Genomic DNA, 17,201 nt, shown 5'->3' with positions numbered 1-17,201 from the left:
TACAAACTGCTAGTTTTAGGACATAAAACCCAACAATACTCCCACATGGACTAAGACTCCAGTGGATCAATATGTACAAATATATACAATGTTGAGTTTACATGGAGAGAATAAAATGTACAAATGCAATAAACTAGGGCATTACAATACCCACAAATTCTCCCACTTGTCCTAGTGATACAAAACTTGTAGACCTAGTCCTAGTAGGTGACCCTCGAACACTTTAGACAAGAGGGCCTTTGTAAAAGGATCAGCTAAGTTGTCTTGTGAAGCAATCTAGATGACAATTACGTCTCCCTTGTGTAAAATCTCCCTGATGAAATGGTACTTTTGCTCGATATGCTTTCCTCTTTTATGGCTTCGTAGTTCCTTTAAATTTGCAACTGTTCCACTGTTGTCACAATAGAGAGTGACATGTAGATGCATATTAGGAACTACTTTCAAATCTGTCAGGAACGTTCTGAGCCATACTGTTTCTTTTGTTGCTTCACTTGCAGCTACATACTCAGTTACCATTGTGGAGTAAGCAATACAACTCTGCTTGATGCTTCTCCACACAACTGCTCCTCCATTTAGAGTAATACTGACCCTGAAGTTGATTTCCTCTAATCAATATCGGTCTAAAAGTCAGAATTAGTGTATCCAGTAAGGATCAGATCCTTAGCACCATACACGAGCATATAATCTTTCATTCTCCGAAGATACTTGAGAATGTTCTTAACAGCATTCCAATGATCATATCCAGGATTAGACTGAAATTTGCTGACTATACCTATGGCATAGCATATATCGGGACGAGTACACAACATTTCATACATTAAACTCTCAACTGCTGATGCATATGGAATTCAATTCATCTCCTCAACCCCTTGAGGTGTCTTAGGACTCTGTTGCTCAGACAAGTGAATTCCATGTCTGAAAGGTAATAATCCTTTCTTGGAATTTTGCATTTTATACCTAGACAACATCTTGTCTATATAAGATGCTTGAGATAATGTTAATGTTCTGTTCTTGTAGTTCCGAACTATTTGGATTCCAAGAACATATTGAGCTTCTCCCAAATCTTTCATTTGGAATTGTGAAGCCATCCTTCTCTTAATATCAGCAAGAAATTCTACCTCATTCCCAATGAGTAGAATATCATCAACATACAACAGTAGAAAAACGACAGTTTTGTTAACGATTTTCTTGTATACACAGGGTTCATCAATATTTTGTTCAAAGCCATAAGATTTTATTGTAGTTTCAAATCTCATATTTCAGGATCTAGAAGCGTGTTTCAATCCATAAATTGATTGATCAAGTTTGCAAACCTTTTGCTCTTGATCCTTCTATATAAACCCTTCTGGTTGAGACATATAGATTCTCTCTTCAAGATAACCATTCAGAAATGCTGTCTTGACATCCATTTTCCATATTTCATAATCATAGAATGTAGCTATAGATAAGAGTATTCTAAATTATTTTATCATGGCAACCGGAGAGAAAGTTTCTTCATAATCTACTCCCTCTCTCTGGGTAAACCCTTTTGCCACAAGTCTAGCTTTGTAGGTCTATACCTTACTAGCTTGGTCTCGTTTTCTCTTGTAGATCCATTTGCAACCAATGGGTTTTACCCCTTCAGGTTGATCTACAAGATCCCAGATAAAATTGAAATACATAGATTCGATTTCAAGGTCCATGGCTTTAATCCATTGGTCTTTATCCACATCATTCATTGCTTGGTTAAAAGACAATGGATCCTCTAAACCATTATCTGGTATGATGACTTGAGTTTTAGTTAAACCCATGTACCGGTCAGGCTATTCCACAACCCTCCCACTACGACGAGGCATCCTCAACTCTTGAGAAGGATGTGAAGTCCCAGTTTCATCAACAACTTTTGTTGATAGACTTGCTCTATCAATAACTCTTGTTGAAGGACCTACTCTATCAACAACTCTTGTTGATACATTTGTTGTTTCTCTGGACATTTCTTCTATTACTAGCTTACTACGAGGTTGATGATTCTTAACATGGTCTTCCTCCAGGAAGGTTGCATTTGTCGATACAAATATCTTGTCTTCCTGAGGATCATAAAAGAAATGACCTTTTGTTTATTTTGGGTAGCCTACAAATAGGCATACTTTTGAACGGTGTTCCAACCTTTTAGGATTATGCACAAACACATGTGTTAGACAACCCCAAATCTTGATGTGACGTAAATTTCCTTTAGTCTTCTCTAGAGCTCGTAAGGCATTTCAAAATTTTTGTTTAAGGGAACCATGTTCAAAATATACACCACACGTGTCCCCAAAAAGAATTTGGTAACTGAGTGTAACTCATCATAGAACGAACCATGTCCAACAAGGTTCTATTTCCCCTTTCTGCTACACCGTTTTGTTGAGGTGTGTCAAGGGCTGTAAGTTGAGACTGAATTCCATGTTCTATCAAATAGTTCTGGAATTCTAAGTCCATATACTCATCACCTCGATCCGATCGAAGCGTTTTAATCTTTTTACCTAATTGGTTTTCAACCTCAACCTTATACTCTTTGAACTTTTCAAAAGTTTTAGACTTTTGATGCATTAGGTAAATATGCCCATACTTGGAATAAACATCAATAAAACTGATCAAATATTCATACCATCCTCTTTCTCTAACATTTAGAGGCCCACAAAGGTCTGAATGAATCAGCTCTAAGGGTTCTTTGGCTCTAAGACCTTTTCCAAAAAAAAGATCTTTTTGTCATTTTACTCTCGAGACAGGACTCATAAGGTGGTAATGAACTGTCTTCCAACTTTTTTAGATGACTTCTCTTAACCAATCTCTCAATCTTATTGAGATTTATGTGACCCAGTCTCAAGTGTCAAAGATAGGCATTTGGAGAAATCTTCCTTTTCTTATGAGTCTCAACAGTTTTAAACATCTCTATGTTCAATATGGCTTTAACCTTAGTTGGTTTTAACATATATAAGTTATTTTCTAATTTTGCAGAGCAAATCTATTTAATTCTTGTATTAATGAACACTTCATCATTTTCGAAATAAACTTTAAAATTTTGTTCTAGCAAACAAGAGATAGATATTAGATTCCTTTTCATAGAAGGAATATAATACACATTTTTTAAATAAATGTACTTATCTCCTATAAATAACTTCATATCTCCCATTGCTTTAGCTGAAACAGTCTCCTCAGTCCCTACCTTAAAGATTGTTTCACCTTCTGTCAATTGTCTTCAGGAACTTGTTTCTTGTGAGATAGTACAAACATGATTAGCGGCACCTGAATCGATTATCCATATAATTCAAAATTTTATCTTGTTGTTCGAATTTTGCACTCTCATTTATATAATTGAAAATTTTAGATGAGTTGAGAGATAGAAAACAATCATCTGTTAAAACTCTTTTGGTGTAATCAACCACCAGTAATTCGTTTGTTGATTTGATTTTACTGTTATTTAATTCAGAAGTGAGTATTCTAGAAGAATTCAACATGCTAATAATATTCAAACAAATTCTAATTAGAAAATTGTAACTAAATCCAATATCAAGTTTTAGAAAAAAGTAATAATGTACCCATAATCATTATTTATTTGCAACGATACTTTAGTGAGTTAGAATACGTGTTACTGAGGGGCAGTCAGATACTTCTTCACTAAAGCAAACAATTTTGACCAAACACTATCTCTGAAATAACTCTTATTCCTATAGTCATTTCATTATCGTTTTTGGTCAGAAATTACTAACACTTTTCATAATTCTGTAAGTGTAACCCTTCGTTTTTAGACGTCAGAGGTTGGCCCCAACTATGCTACTGAAATGGAGAGTCAAGGTTGGGAATGGACCTATGAAATCCTATCCATTTCTGGAGTTTGAGTTGTCTGAATCCTATGTTACAACCCTCCGAGGGGATAGCCGTCGTTAAACGACTAGCAAGAGCTGCCTAAAGCAAACCAACAAGCACAACATAGGAATCTCGCGGTCCAAACTAACGAAAGAGGTCGCTGGATATATTGACACATATCCCTCACCCACTTACTATAAACTACTTCCTTCGTTTACCTTGTTATTGACTCATACAAAACACTTTCTGAATGGAGGTCACTTCCAGGGTGACACGAAGCGTCATATGAATCTCAGGGTGTAAACTATCGTGGAGATGTGGTAATTGAAATCTATATATCATATAATAGATTTACATTTGAACAACTTCCTCTTATTCACCGCAATCTAGATTTGTTATGTATAATATATAGTATGCATGTTAGGGTTTCTTGTACTACTTAAATCTTGATTGTGAACTCTTAGGGACGTCAGAGCTAAAAATAACGTATCGTATATGTTATTAATATCCCATTGAAGTGTTCTAAAAACTTTATCATATAGAAGTTATTAAACTGCTGCCGAAGTGTTCTATTGGATAGATTTATACTTAGGTTCTTTTCGGCTAATAAAACAACCCTAAGTCTATATGGTTTATCGAAGTATAACGCTTATAATTGGATTTTTAACCTACAATGTCTAGGTGATAAACACTTTATTACCTTTCATCGCTCACGTATGCTCATAAAATCGATTACCAATGCTCAATAATTTTGCCATAATTCCCAAGTAGAAGGTGTTCCGTAAACTGTCAACTTAAGTACCCCTAGCCTTAGACAGGATTATATACCAGTTGAGTTGGTAACCTAAGTTTTATAAGTTTTAACTATTAAAATAGGTGGTCAACCTACATGAGCATGCAGTTGTTCTTTATGGATTTTAAACGTTTAACCCAATTTTATAACTTATAAAACTTTAGACATACTAAACATCCATAACATACATAAAGTATTCATTATTTAATATAACAGTTATATTAAATACAAGAAACCCTAACATGCATACTATATATTATAACGGATTATAACAAACTTTTAATGCATGTAACATACTTCCTATGGTGGGATTTTAAATCTAAATGGCATACTGTATACACATACAAGATTTATTTAATTATAACATACATCAAATGCATAAATAATTAAACACATACTGATATGGTTTTAGCTTTGGCATAAACAAGAAAATAGAAGCCTACTATTACAAACAACTTTAAAACCGTCTTTGAACCTCTCGAACCGCTCCAAACCATACCCAAGCATCTTAAACCGGACTAGATAAGTCTGAATTGGACGAACAAAGTCTAAACCGGACTAGCCAAAAACCCTTCGAGGCTGATCCAGATGGGACCTCGAGAAAACCAGTCGAGCCGGCTGCTCTCGGTCCAACCTCAAATCTCGCTAAGGCTAATCGTGTAGCACTAAAGGAAATTGTCTAACACCATCGCCTTGTGTTGAGAAGAGGTACACGATCACTTAGCATCATCTATCTATCACATACTGAAATCTCTTAACTCTCAGGTAGAACTACACGATCGCTTAACACCATCGCCTAGTGCTTCATGTCATCGTTTAGTGTCCGTCGTAGCTAAATGATTGCTTAGTTCCATCGCATAGAACATCATCCCGTTATTCAGCACCGTAGCTACACAATCGTTTAGTTCCATCACATAGAATCTTCAACGCATCGCTTAGCGCCACATTTAAATGGTCGTTTAGTGCCATATCAAGACGATCACTTAGCACTATCGCATAGTACTTTATCGCATCGCTTAGCACGCACTGTGTCACAATCGCACTTTCGGAAGCTTCTTCTAGTGATTGTGCGACACTTATTTTCGCTCACGAACAAGTCAGCCAATCCGAATACAGAATGCCGATGGAAGATCGTGTGTCACTTATAACATAAATACAAGGAAAGCAAACTAACATAACTAGTACAATACATGGCATGAAAACATGATAAAAGGGGTTGGATTGGGCATGCGACCATGGGAAACAGGACCTGAACAAGCATGACCGTGACATTGTCCCCCACTTAATTGGTTGACGTCCCTGTCAACCGACCCTGCTCGAACTCAGCGATCGTTGGAGCTGCATTTTTTAAGTCTTCCGCACGTTCCCAACTGATTTCTTCGTCGGGGAGGTCCTTCCACTTTACCAAGAACTCTATCAGCTCTCGTCTTGGTCTTTCGATACGACGAGTATGTCTATCCAAAATTTGTACGACTTCTTTTTCAGTTGAATTCTTCATCATGATAGGTGGGCACATCAACATATTTCACTGCTCATCATAGGGATCGGGGTGATAGGCTTTAGAATACTCACATGGATGGCAGGATGAATCTTCATCCATGAGGGTAGCTGAACCTTATATGAGGTTTTCCTGACCTTCTCAATCACTTCCACTGGCCTTTCGTATTTTCATACTAGGCGTTGGTCTCTCTGGCCTCGGAAATGGAACACTTCTGGTCACAGCTTGATCAGCACTTTGTCCCCAACTTGGAACTCGAAGGGCCTACGCTTCTTATCAGCCCACTTCTTCATCCTCTTTGATGCTTTTTCTAGACAGATGTGAGCTATCTCAGAGATTTGATTCCACTCCTTGGTGAAGTTATGCACCTAAGGGCTTTTGGCCGCATAGGGATGGTCCACCAGATGTCACATGAGTGGTTGTCTGCGCATACTATCTCGAAGGGCATCTTTTTAGTTGCGGAGCTTTGCTGACTATTAAAGATGAACTGAGCAACATCTAACAACTGGACCTAGTTCCTCTGTCTAGTATCGATAAAGTGACACAGATATTCCTCGAGCATGTTATTAAAGCGTTTCATCTGGCCGCCTGTTTGAGGATGGTAGCTAAAGGAAATGTTTAGCGTAAATCCAATTATCTTGAACAATTCTGTCCAAAAAGTCCCAGTGAATCTTCTGTCCTGATCACTAACGATGCTTGTGGGGACACCCCATAATTTCACGATGTGTTTGAAGAACAATTGGGCAGTCATCACAGCTATACACATCTTTGGCGTTGGGATAAAGGTGGCGTATTGGAGAACCGGTCAATGATAACAAGGATCGATTTAAACTCTCCAACCTTGGACAAATGGATGATGAAGTCAAGGGACACTCTCCCATGGTCTAGAGGACACCGGTAGGGGCTCCAACAGACCCGCTAATTTTGCCCTTTCGACTTTATCTTCTTGGTAGACAAGGTAAGCCTTGGTAAATTGCATGACGTTGTCTCGAAGGCTCGGCCAATAATGACCTTCTTTTAAAAGGGCATAAGTTCTCTACCAACCGTTATGTCTTACCCATGGTGTGTTGTGACACTCTTTCATCAGTGATCTTCGTAACTCCCCAGATCGGGGAATGTAGAGGCGATTACCCTTGGTGTACAGTAGGTCGTCTTCCACCCAAAATTGGCGTGTCTTCCCCTTTTTGGCCAACTGCATAATGGCCTGCGCTGATGTGTCATTGGCCAAATGTGTCTTGACAATTTTGCGCACTGTTCCATTCAACGTACATGCTTTTAGGTGTGCGAACATGTACAGGGCCGCATGCTCGCTCTTTCGACTAAGGCCATTGGCCACTTGATTGCATTTCCCCAGTCTATGCTCAAATTGGAAATCAAACTCTGCTAAACACTCATGCCATTGTGCCTGCTTCGACGATAACTTTGGCTGGTGGAAAAAGTGGCAAATGAAGTTGTTGTCTGTATTGACTATGAATGTGGCCCCTAAGAGATACTGTCTTTAGGCCCTCAAGCAGTGAACTACTGCCAACATCTTCTTTTGAGAGGCGGCATACCTCTGTTCTGCATCATTCAATTTCCTACTTTCATATGCAATGGGGTGTCTGTCTTGAAGGAGAACACCACCCAACACAACGTCAGAAGCATCAGTCTCGACATGAAAAGGTTTGGTCATGTCGACAATTTCGAGGACCGGTCCTTGATCATCACTTTCTTGAAGACCTCGAAGACGGCTTGACATTCTAGAGTCCAACTCCAATTATTATCTTTCTTCAACAGCTCGGTCAATGGTCCTGCTCTTCTGGAGAATTCTTCTACGAACCGCTTATATTAGTTGGCTAGTCCGAGGAAGGATCGTAATTCTGTCACGGATGTCAGCACCTTCCAATCTCTGATAGCAGACATCTTACCCTCTTCCATGCCAATCCGACCACATTCAATCACATCGCCAAGGAAATTTATGCGCTCTCGAGCAAAGGAGCACTTCTCTCTCTTTACATAGCTAGTTTTTTTCTTAGTTTTTCAAAGACTACTTGGAGATGGTACTGATGGCCTTCCATTGAGGCACTATAAACCACAAAACCGTCTAGATATACTACAAAAAATTTGTCGAGGTATTCTTGAAACACCTGATTCATCAGAGTACAGAAGGTTGTTGGAGTATTGGTGAGGCCAAAGGGCATCACAAGAAATTCGAAGGCTCCATATCTCGTAACACAGGTCGTCTTAGATTCGTCTTCTTCAGCAATTCGAACCTGATAAGTACCCTGACCAAAGGTCTAGTTTCGAGAAGTATCTAGCACCGTGGAGTCGAAGAAATAAGTCTATGATGATAGGAAGGGGGTACTTATTACAAACTGTGAGCTTGTTCAAAGCCTGATAGTCGATGTATAGCCAAAGGCTTCCGTCTTTCTTCCTTTGAAACAACACTGGGGCTCCATAGAGGGCCCTTTCTTGTCTAATAAATCCTGCATCTAACAGCTCGTCTAACTGCTTTCGAAGTTCGGCCAACTTTGGCGAGGCCATACGATATGCATTCTTGGCGGGCTGCTTCCCCTCTGGTAGCAGCTCGATTTCATGATCAATTCCCCTTCGTGGAGGCAAGAACTTGGGCAAACTATCGGGCATGACATCATGATACTCTTCCAAGACATATAGAATGTCTCAGAGGACTTCCTCTTCTATCGTCTCGACTGATTCAATCAGAATGGCCATGAACGTGGGTTCATCATGGGCAAGGCCTCTTTTCAGCTGGAGGGCTGAGATCATTATCACCCCGTTCGACTGTTTGATACTAGCTTTAACCACGGTGGGTGTAGATCCCGTAATCACTAAGCATTTGGCGAGGGGCATTAGTATAACTTTGTGTTCGAGTAGGAATTCCATCCCCAACACTACGTCAAAGTCGTCCATCTTGACAATTACGAAGTCAGCAAGGTCTTTCCAGTCCCCTAACTTCACTGACGTTCTCTTCGCTATCCACGTAATAGGCAGGGCCGTAGAGTTCACTTCGAAGTCATTCTCCTTGCATCTCTTTCTCAGGTTAAGTCGTCCTTCAAGCTTCTGTTTCATTCATGAAGTTATGGGTTGCCCCAGAGTCGACTATAGTGCTCTTGGCCGATCTCTGGTTGACCCAAGCGTCCACATACATGAGTCCTCTTTCCAACAGTTCCTTCATCTTTCCCATCTTCTTTTGGATTGTAGATAAGAATTTCAATGCCCCCATTCTGGGGTTTTCACTCTTTGCAGCCAGCTCAATTTCTGGTTCACCTTTTTCTGCCTTGTCTTTTAAGCTTGAGGCCAACGTGGCTTGAAAGGCATTAAAAGCAGTTCGATTCGAACACTCGCCCACTCTGTGTGGTCCTCTACATATGAAACAAAACAGTAGACGATTGTAGTTATTATACTGTTGTGGCAGCCCTCGCCAATTGTTCCCTGATCTCGGTTGGAAGGACTTACGATCCCCCCTCTCAGTGCTCTTCTCTTCTTTCCCAGATCTGAGAGGGCTGGAATGACTGTTTCTGTTGCCACCATTTGAGGAAGTCTTTCCCCATATCTTGAGAGTCTGTGCTAAGGTCATATAACCATTCTGCTGCCGCATAGGCAGAGGGGAAATCTTGTACTCTCTGTTCATACAGCTTCGACTTTGCCTACCATTTAAGCCCTTCGATAAAATAGAAGACTTTATCTTTCTCATACATGTCATGTATGTCCAACATGAGTCCTACAAATTGCTTCACATAATCCCTGATGTTGCCGGTTTATTTCAACTCTCGGAGTTTTCGTCAGGCCAAGATCTCGACATTCTTAGGAAAGAACTACAAACGAAGTTCTTGTTTCAGCTTATCCCATATATCTATCATACACCGCCCTTATGTATATCCACAAATTGTGATCTCCACCATAGCTTTGCATCTTCAGCTAGATGCATGGTCGCTAGTGTGACTTTCGACTCCTCTGTCACGGTGTTTGTCGCCTTGAAGTATTGTTCAAGGTTGAAGATAAAGTTCTCTAAAGCCTTCGCTTCCCATACCCTACAGAAGGATTTTGGTTATGGGATTTTTATTCTGCTCACTTTCATTGCTTCCCTAGGTGGGGCCTAGTTTCCTACAGTTTAGATGGTGAGATTCACCCTCGCACTCACATCCGAAATCTCGGCTCTGACAACATCAAGGGTTGATCGAAAATCTTCAAACAAATCAGTTACCATTTGAATTATCGCTTTCTAGAAGCCATCCAACTCTTCGACACGCTCCTCTATGTGGGCAACAGAGTCTGATGAGCTATCCCCACGTTTAAAACTGCTGGATCATGCAGCCTTTCTCTTTAGGTCTCCACCCTTATCATCAGTTCTTTGACGGGTAACCCGTCTAGGCGGCCAACTACACATTAATTTCGTCGGCTTTCTCGGCAACTTCTTGCAATCGAGTCTCCAAGAAACAAATACTATCAGGGACTTCTCTCAAGTAGAGAATTTGTTCTTCCATCTCTACCAGTCTGTCCACATGAGGCTTATTCAAGTTCTTTGTCACCGACATGTTTACTGATTTTTCCCTCTATGAGCCGACCTAGCTCTGATACCAACTATCACAATCGCACTTTCAGAAGCTTCTCCTAGCGATTATGTGGCACTTGTTTCCGCTCATGAATAAGTCAGCCAATCCGAATACGAAACACCGATGGTAGACCGAGTGCCTCTCGAAACCTCCACCCCCGTTTTAGGGAAACCGTGTTTGGAGAAAAAGGTTTTCGTAATCATTTTTTAGTATATGAGTAAAGAGAGAAAGATTGTAGTAGACTAGAAAGCAATGAGCAACAACAATGACTTTATAGCGTACTACTCCTGGTATGGGGAAGTGATGATTAGTCTTATCCCCATATAGTGCCTTCTGAAAAAAAAGCCAACTGACACCCTTGCATATGCAAAACGGCGAGCGGTCACTTACAACAAAAATACAAGGAAAGCAAACTAACTTAACTAATACAATACATGGTATGAAAACATGATAAAAGGGGGTTGGATTGGGCATGCGGCCATAGGCAACAGGCCCTGGACAAGCATGACCGTGACATAGCAGAGTTACAAGATCGTGTATTTCCATCGTATAGAACCTCCAACACATCGTTTAGATCCCATGCAAAAGCTAAACGATCATGTAGTGCTATCGTATAGCATTTCAACACATCGTTTAGCTCCCACAGGTACATGATCGTTCAACGTCCAACAACACAACAACCAGCGTCCATTGCTATACGATCGTCTAGCGTAGCACCTGGAACTAGACGATCATTTACCAACTGAACCTCAACAACGATTTTGAGCAGAAGCTGAAAATCTGGTACAATAACTTGACCTTTTTCACTGGTTTCTTCAATTACAACTTAATTTCAACTCTAATGACTCCAAATCAATTACAGACTCTTGAGAACACATATAAGCTCATCAAACAAGAGCCAATTATAAATTTAAATGATAAATTAAAGAGAAATTAAATGCCAAAACTCAAAAAACCATATCAGTGCAACAGTTTCATATAATTCATATAAAACACCCACCACGCCAAAATTAAACTGAATTAAATTACAGGATTGTATCAGCAACAACGAAAGCAACAAGGATCATTAAGTACTCTAATTCATTAATTTTGGCAAAATATAAAGCATGCTTTTGCATAAACAAGTGAGTTTCATGACATACCTTTGTAGAACTTCTTCAAAGGTTGATTTCCAGCTGCAATCTTCTCCGAATCTTATTGCACACTACCTAAAGATCTTCCCCACTATTCTCTTGGTGCTCTAGATTGAGTTGTGGGACTCAAAACAAGCTTGAATCAAGGGATTATGAAAAATTGCTCATAGTAGCAATCTTGTTGAAGAACACTTTCTTCACCATGAATTTTCAACTAAAATTCTCTTGATTGCCTTTCACAAATTCAATCCAATCTTTTCAATATATTGCAGACCTTCATGCAAGGAAGAGAGTTGCATGAGTTGTAGCTCATGCTTGGAGTAATTAAAGGCAATGGTGATGGATCTTGTGTGAGCAAGTAGAAGATCGATAATGAAAAAGCTTGTTTTCCATTTGTGCTTATGCTAATTTTTCAATTTCCATCAAAATCAATTTCAAAATAAATTTTGATTTTAAAACTGAAAATTTTATTAATTTGATAAATTAATTTTTAAATAATACTAATTAATTTAATATAAAATATTAAATTAATTTTTATACATATCCATCTTTATATATTTAAATCATATTTAAATATAAATTCTCTTATTCCATTTAATTCTCAAATTAAACAAGTAATTATATCTCATATAATTACTAATTCCCTTAATTCTAATTTGAATGTTTCAAATTAACTTATCATGCTACTCTAGAGCTAATCCAATTACGAGCTAGTAGAGGGACCTTTCGGACTTAAAGATCATGGGCTCCAACGATCAAAGATTAATTGGCTAAACTCATTAGACCAAATTAACCCCCATTCGTTAACTAATGGGTCAATCCACTAAAACCCATAGTTGCACTCCCTTCACTGTAGATATATTATGTCCACATGATTTAACCACAATTAGTAAGTCGACCCTTCACAGGTTGTTCGTAATAATGGTTGGGTCAAATATCTATTTTAGCCCCGAGATTACGTCTTGTACCTCAATTTCCTATTGATCCTCTAATGAACAACTAGTTTGTGATCCAATTACTAAACCAAACTCTCTGAGCCCAGTGAGAGGGTGAGGCCCCTTGTTTAAGACCTAGATCCAGTACTTGAAAGAACAACCTTTCCCCTATCCTTAAATCAGGTAGGCGTGAACTCTGTCTTGCACCCTATGTCCTCAGCTATATATTAGGTTTTACCCTTGAAATGGGAGGCTTATTGAGTTGGCGCTATTGTGTCAACCCTCACCTATGCAAATCTAAGGATAATCCCAAATAAACAGGAGTTCATAGTTAGCTCAGGATTAAGATCGAGTTACATAGGTCATCTAAGTGAAATAGTCAGTCTTATACAGTAAACAGCATTATAAAGTAAGAGTGACTTATTTCTTGGTCTGATCTTATGCAAACTCATTGCATAGGATGCCCCCACTCCTCATGTCATAACATGTACAAATTAGGATCACATCGTATGTAGTACTTTATAAATCTTTGTAATAACTACAGAGTAGGCTGCATCCAATAGTGTTACGAGAATAAGGTACCCAACCTTATTCATGTACTATAGATCATTTTGACTATTTACTTGAATCTGATCCACTCTTATGTCTCCACATAAAATTCAAGTACTTATGTAATAGTCATGGGTCTTAGTTTATTGGATTTAGACTTTCAAATATACAATTTATAAAATCATTAATAAGTTTATTGATTATAGAAAATGTTTATCATTCTACAAACTACGAGTTTTAGGACATAAAAGAAACCGCGAGATAAAAAAAATTGTTTTCCAAAATTAGTAGTAGATTCACTCGGAAGAATCTCACGAAAAAGGCTGTCAAGTAAAAAGAGTTTTTACTAAACGATAGTCGTTGAGAGCATACACGATCATTTAAGAGTTGACTATACAATAGTTACTCGTTGATCGTTGCTACACAATCGAGTAGCAAAATCTATGCAATAGGCTTCATCTTCTAAACGATCGAGTACATCATCTATACGATAGATAGTGTTCATATATCCCACTTACTCGATCGTATACCTTCTGTCATCCTCAATCCAAGATCATACAGAGCCCACAACTCCTGGATTCTCACATCGAGAATACCAAGGTAACACTTGTGGTGTTGTTCTAACTCCGTTCATGGATCGAGTTTAACTTGTTTGGGTTCAAGGTGCATTCAGACGTTCGAGGAGGCCGTGTTCTATTCGTTGCATTCGAGTGCTGCTTTGGATGCATTGGATACTGATTGAGGGATACTTAAAGAATAGTTCTTCAAAGGTACACATACTCTATCCCTTGCATCTTCTTGTAGCATGTTGTAATTTTTGTTTATGCATAATCTATTCATTTTCATTTAAGACTATAATTGTTGTGTTCATTCTGAACGAAATTTGGAATGATCCACTTTCGCTGCTCATGGAGATCTCTGGTTAATATTTCCTTCAAAATGACTAAAAGGCCTTTTACTGGAAAAGGTCACAGGGCCAAAGAACCTCTAGAGCTAGTACATTCAGACCTCTGTGGTCCGATGAATGTAAAAGCTAGGGGAGTTTATGAATATTTCATCACTTTTATTGATGATTATTCAAGATATGGGTATGTTATTTTAATGCAACATAAGTCTGAATCTTTTGAAAAGTTCAAAGAATTCAAGGCTGAAGTTGAAAATGCATTAAATAGAACGATTATCAATCTGATCGAGGGTGAGAATTTATGGATTTAACTTCCCAGAACTATATGATAGAACATGGAATAGTATCCCAACTCTCAGCACGTAGTACATCTCAGCAAAATGGTGTATCAGAAAAGAGAAATTCAACCCTATTGGACATGGTTTGGTTTATGATGAGTTACGCTTCCTTACTTAACTCGTTTTGGGGTTATGCAGTGGAGACTACAACATACATCCTGAACTGTGTTCCCTCCAAGAGTGTTGCTAGAACACCTTTGAAATTATGGAATGGTTGTAAAGCTACTTTACGTCATTTCAGAATCTGGGGTTGCCCAACACATGCACTTGAGGTAATCCTAAGAAATTGGAACCACATTCAAAATTATGCCTATTTGTAGGCTACCCCAAGGGAACGAGAGGTGGTTATTTCTTTGATCCTAAAGAAAACAAAGTATTTGTATCAACAAATACTACTTTTCTTGAGGAAGACCACATAAGGGAGCATAGACCCGTAAGTAAAATTGTGTTGAATGAGATTTCCAAAGAAACTGCTGAATCTTCAACAAGAATTGTTGAAGAGCCTAGTACCTCAACAAGAGTTGTCAAAGTAGGTTCATCTCTAGGTCAAATCCACCTCAAGTGTTGAAGGAACCTCGACGTAGTGGGAGGGTTGTGAACCCACCTATTCGCTATATGGGTTTAACTGAAATTCTAGCTATGGTAGCTGATGGTGAAGTTAAGGATCCATTGTCTTACAAAAAGATAATGGAGGATGTTGACAGAGATGAATGGATCAAAGCCATGGATCTCGAAATGGAGTCTATATACTTCAATTCAGTTTGGAATCTTGTAGATCAACTTGATGGGGGTTAAACCTATAGGTTGTGAATGGATCTACTAGAGAAAACGGGGTATTGATGTGAAGGTGCAAACCTTCAAGGCTAGACTAGTGGCAAAGAGTTATACCCAAGTAGAGGGAGTCAACTATGAGGAGACTTTCTCACCTGCTGGCTTGCTGAAGTCTATCTGAATCCTCCTATCTATTACCTCATATTATGACTATGAGATTTGGCAAATAGATGTCAAGACTGCCTTTTCTGAATGCTAATCTTGAGGATACCATTTATATGGTGCAGCCCGAAGGATTTATAACCCAAGGTCCAAGAGCAAAAGGTTTGCAAGCTTAATTGGTCTGTTTATGGACTGCAACAAGCATCTCGATCTTGGAACATAAGATTTGATACTGCGATCAAATCATATGGCTTTGATCAAAATATTGATGAGCCTTGTGTATACAAGAAGATCATCAACAGTTCAATAGTTTTTCTAGTATTGTATGTAGATGATATCCTACTCATTAGAAATTATGTAGGTTTACTGACTACAGTTAAGAACTAACAAGAGACCCAATTTCAAATGAAAGATTTGGGAGAGGCTCAATTTGTTTTGGGTATTCAGATCTTTCGAGATCGAAAGAACAAAACGCTAATACTATCTCAGACATTATATATTGATAAGATGCTTGTCAAATATTCGATGCAGAACTCCAAGAGGGGCTTATTGCTTTTTAGGCATGGAGTTATCTAAGGAACAGTGTCCTAAGACCCCTCAAGAGGTTGAAAAGATGAGACAGACCCCCTATGCATCTGTCGTGGGCAGTTTGATGTATGTGATGTTATGTACTAGACCTGACATCTGCTATTCAGTGGGGATAATCAGTAGATATCAATCTAATCCAGGAATAGATCACTGGACAACTGTTAAGAACATTCTCAAGTATCTATGGAGAACAATGGACTACATGCTTATATATGGTTCTAAGGATTTGATCCTTACAGGATACCCGGACTCTGATTTTCAAACTGATAGGGATTTTAAGAAATCCACATCAGGATCAGTGTTCACTCTTAACAGAGGGGCAGTAGTATGACGAAGCACCAAGTAGGGATGCATTGCTGACTCCACCATGGAGGTTGAGTATGTAGTGCTTGTGAAGCTCCTAAGGAGGTCGTTTGACTCAGGAAATTCTTGATTGATCTGAAAGTTATTCCAGACATGTTAAAGCCGACCACATTTTATTGTGATAATAGTAGTTCTGTGGCTAATTCCCGAGAGCTTAGGAGTCATAAGCACGACAAGCATATAGAGCGGAAGTATCAACTCATCCGAGAGATTGTGCATCGAGGGGACGTGATTGTCACAAAAATAGCTTCGGAGCACAACGTTGTTGATTTGTTTACGAAAGCCCTCACGGCTACAATATTTGAGGGTCACCTGCAAAGTATGGGTCTATGGGACAGACCACGGCTGGACTAAGGCAAGTAGAAGATATTGTACTGGTCGTGCTATGCCCTAGTTTATTATTTGTGTACTTGTATTTTTAATATCTTGTACACCCCACTAGCTTTAGGTCAAATGGGAGATTGTTGGGTTGAAGCCCTAAATCTCGTAGGGTCCTATAGTTTGCAAACATTGTATGAACAAACTCTTTATGTGATTAATAAATATATGATATTTTATTCACTTTCCCTATAAAATATCTAATATTTTAGTTGCATTAACCACAAACCAATAAACTAACATCCGAGGTTATCTTTGTAACTTAAACATGTAAGTGGAGACATACAGGTGGATCATGTTTAAGTGATAACCTAAATGGTCTGTAGTAGATGGATAAAGCTGGGTTATCCTGGTGACACTACGAGTGTGGCCTGCTTTATAGGTGTTACAATTGTTGTAAAGTGCTACAAA

This window comes from Benincasa hispida, chromosome 3 (assembly GCF_027475165.1).
Source record: "Benincasa hispida cultivar pf3 chromosome 3, pf3_genome.v1.1, whole genome shotgun sequence".
In the NCBI taxonomy this organism is placed as follows: domain Eukaryota; kingdom Viridiplantae; phylum Streptophyta; class Magnoliopsida; order Cucurbitales; family Cucurbitaceae; genus Benincasa; species Benincasa hispida.
The sequence above is the reverse complement of the archived record's forward strand: the minus strand, read 5'-3'. Positions refer to the sequence as shown.